Source organism: Petromyzon marinus, chromosome 62 (genome assembly GCF_048934315.1).
Source record: "Petromyzon marinus isolate PM22_M1 ecotype Great Lakes invasive population chromosome 62, UKy_Petmar_22M1.pri1.0, whole genome shotgun sequence".
Lineage (NCBI taxonomy): Eukaryota > Metazoa > Chordata > Hyperoartia > Petromyzontiformes > Petromyzontidae > Petromyzon > Petromyzon marinus.
In genome coordinates this window covers 5,113,703-5,117,855 of record NC_133728.1, presented here as the reverse complement: position 1 = coordinate 5,117,855, position 4,153 = coordinate 5,113,703, and positions in this window count along the sequence as shown.

Below are 4,153 nucleotides of genomic sequence, written 5' to 3'. Positions count from 1 at the left end.
AACCCACGAACTCCTGTACACCAGGCGAGGTAGTTAACATCTCACCACCATGATGATGATGAGAGAGAGAGAGACACGCAAACTCCAAATATTCAACAGGCGTCAGGGTCGCGATCGAACGACCTCCTGTACACCAGGCAAGGTAGTTAACATCTCCTCGCCACCGTGATGATGATGATGAGAGAGAGACACGCAGACTCCAAATATACAGCAGCAGGCGTCAGGGTCGGAATCGAACCCACGACCTCCTGTATACCAGGCGAGGTCGTTAACATCTCACCACCATAATGATGATGAGGGAGGGAGAGAGAGAGAGAGACACGCAGACTCCAAATATACAGCAGCAGGCGTCAGGGTAGGGATCGAACCCACGACCTCCTGCACACCAGGCGAGGTAGTCAACATCTCCTAGCCACCTTCACGCGATACGCACGGGATTGTTTAATCTTACCCACCCACGCAACTCACAGTTTCGAGAGAACTCGTCAACAGCCACAACAACAAAAAATGTAAAAACCCGTTGATGGCAGCACGTCCCAAACATAACCCCAGGCGCACGGAGAGGCATGGGGGGTGGGGGGGCAGGGGGGGGGGCGGGGGGGGGGGAAAGCCCTGTAGGCGGTATGACGAGCAAAGGCTGCACCTTTGCTCGTCATACCGGCAAGAGCAACGCCAACGTTGCAACGTGTCCCCACCACGAGCGGCTCGGGGGGGGGGCGTAAGCGAAAGAGTCCCAAACCCAGCACGCGGGCCCTCACCGGCCAACTCCGCCCGCCAGCTTTAAGGGTTAGAACGCGTTTAAATGTTACGAAGTGCGTCGTTAAAGCCCCACTCTCGGTAAAGAAGGGGGGGGGCTTGTCACAAAAACCCAAACGTGGCCAATCAGTTTTGGCTCGTTCAGCACCAGCCGGCTGTGCGCGTCGCGAAAGCCTCCTCTCCCGCGACGTTGCTAAACTTAGCTTTTGAGAGAGTTTTAATTTCAGAACGGCAGGAAAAAAAGACCGCGTAATGCAGACGCGATGTCTTTCGGTAAAGTCACCACGTAGAAGGGAAATATTAATAAAAATAATAATAAAAACACGGTAAAATTCTCACGACGTTTCGATTGCAACACAAGCAATCATCACCTGATGATAACTGCAATCATCACCTGATGATGATTGCTTGTGATTGCAATCGAAACGTCGTGAACGTTTTATTGTTCTATTTTTTTATCACTTCATTATTTCCCTTCCACGTGGTGGTGACTTTACCGAAAGAACCAAGAAATAATGAATCCCTGCGGTCACGAAAGCTTTAAACCGAAAAGCGTAATCCACACGCGGGGTTTTTCGGGAGTCGGATCGCGCGAGCCCAAGTGGGCCCTTGAACCCGCCGCCGCCGCCGCCGCTCGACACAACCACTTCAACAAGGCTTGCGTCGAGCAAACAAAACGTGTCCAGCAGTTTCGAGCTGGGCGCGCCATCCCGGTTGCGACTGTGTCGGGAGAGCGAACCCACGGCAGCGTTCAAGACATCCGAGCAGCCGTGACGTGTCGCCGATGGAGCCGGCCGCCGCCGCCGCCGCCGCCGCCGCCGCTGCTGCTGCTGTTGTTGTTGTTGCTATCGCCCAAGCAAACGTTACTGGGTTCTTTTACCGGTGTGCTGAACGTGTAACGAATTGACACGCTGATTCTCTCGTTGACAAACCTCGCCGATTGGCCGCGTCGGGTGATGCGCGGGCGGGCGGGCAGGCGGGCGGGCCGGCGGCGGCTTTAACGACACGTCCGAGAGATTTACTGACGCAATATAACCCCCCAAATAATAAACACAAAATGTTACTTTTACCACGGTTAATGGGGCCCAACCGTTCACTTCTCCCCGGCTCGGCTGCCGGGGTCGTCGGCCGCGAGGTTTTATGCAGCGCCGCGGAAGTCGGAGATGCCAAGCCGGCGAGTCCTTTAGCGGCCATCGACACCGGCGGGTGATTGGTTGAGTAGAAAATAAAACACCACCATCACCACCACCACCACTGGCCTCCCTCAAGTGTTTGCACGTTTACACAGAGCCCCCTCTTGTTTGGATTGCGACTGGGGAATTAACGCTCCGATCGATGCGTCCGGCTTTCTCCTGGGGTCGAGGCGCCGGCCGCACAGTGAGCGCGACGTTGCACCAACGTCGCGCTCACTTACTCCCACCCCCGCCAACCCCAACCCCAACGTTACAGGCGGACGGACGGACGGACGGGAGCGGTGGTGGTAGCGGTTAGCGCGGCGCTGCGCTACGAGCCCGGTGACCCGAGATCGCCTCCCGCTCACGGCCAACAACACCGGTGACGATTATCTGGACCGGTCACGGGCCTCCCCTAGGTCGACTCGGCCTTCAAATGAGTACCTGGTGCGGCGTGTGGTAAACATCGCCACTGGGGAGACAAAGGCGGTCGGGCGTGGTGCTGCTGGCCACCCACCCCACCCTCCTCTCGTGCCGAGCCGGCCTTCATGGGTGCTCGCTAACAGCACTTGCCCCGACAGTTTTTTTTGTACAGGCTATACGGGGGAACTTTGTCTTGGTTTCTGAACTTCAATTCGCACCGTGCGTAGTTCACCGCGGCTAACAGGTGGTGCGGGAGAACAACAACAAACTCAACACAAAAAAGGAAATTCTAATGAAATGATACTGGTAGGAAACGTAGTGGACTGGAAGCCCAAACGGGATTAATTCTCACAAGAGGCAGGGGATTAATTGTGTATGTCTGTGGATGTCTGTCCACGTGTATCCGGACACCCGGATAAAATGGGAGGGGTGGGGCTGGGTGGGGAGGGTGGGGAGGGGCTGGGGAGGGTGGGGAGGGGAGGGTGGGGCTGGGTGGGGGGTGGGAGGGGTGGAGCTGGGTGGGGAGGGGCTGGTCACCCCGTGGTGCCCCCCTTATAAAACTCAACGTTTCACCTACTCACGCCGGCTTGTGCCCGCCCTCACAGTCGGGCATATTGTGCTGAACACACCACGAGGTGCCGCCGTTGACCCTGGCCATTGACCGAGCAACCCAACGTTCCTACCAGCTACCTCCGCAGGAGAATGTGTTATTTCAAATTGAGACAGACGGACACAAAGATCCCCCCGTATAGCCTCTCACAGACTGTTGGAGCAAGTGCTGTTAGTGAGTAGCATCTATGAAGGCCGGAAGGCCACACGAGGAAAGTGGGTGGCCAGCACCACGCCCAGACGCCTTTGTCTCCCCAGTGGCGATGTTTACACACCTCACCGGGTACTCGTTTGAGGCCGAGTCGACCTAGGGGAGGCCCATGACTGGTTCAGATAATCGCCGATGGTGCTGGGCGTGAGCGGGAATCGAACCCGGGACGCCGGGTTCATAGCGCAGCGTAGCGTTGACAGCTACACTACCAATCCCCAGACGGACACACACAGACAGACAGACAGACATGCGGACACACAGGCAAAACAAAGAGTTGGACACACAGACAAACAGACGGACAGTAAGACAGACAGATTGGCGGACAGACAAACAAACACGTGGACGGGAGGATTCGCAGAAAAATGGGGCGCCGTGGTGGCAAGATGTTATCCACCTCGCCTGGTCTACAGGAGGTCGTGGGTTCAATCCCGACCCTGACGCCTGCTGCATATTTGGAGTTTTCGTGCCTCCCTTCCCGTGGTCATGTGGACTGTTTTTCCAAGTTTAGATTAGACCGACAGACGGATAGACAAACAGACAGATGGACAGAGAGACTGACACAGACAGACGGGCGAACAGGCAGTCAAAGCTAAGAGATGCTGCTGCTGAAATTCGTTGTAAAGCACTCGGACAAAAGGGGTGAAACAGATGGACAGAGTGGCTGACAGACAGACAGACTGAATGAATGACGGGTGGACAGACACTCAAAGCTAAGGGCTGCTGCTGCTGTTGCTGCTGCTGTTGCTGCTGTTGCTGCTGCCAAACGTCGTTGTAAAGCACTCGGACAAAAGGGGTGAAACAGATGGACAGAGTGGCTGTCAGACAGACAGACCGACAGACTGAATGAATGACAGGTAGACAGACACTCAAAGCTAAGGGCTGCTGTTGCTGCTGCTGTTGCTGCTGCTGTTGCTGCTGCTGCTGCTGTTGCTGCTGCCGAACGTCGTTGTAAAGCACTCGGACAAAAGGGGTGAAACAGATA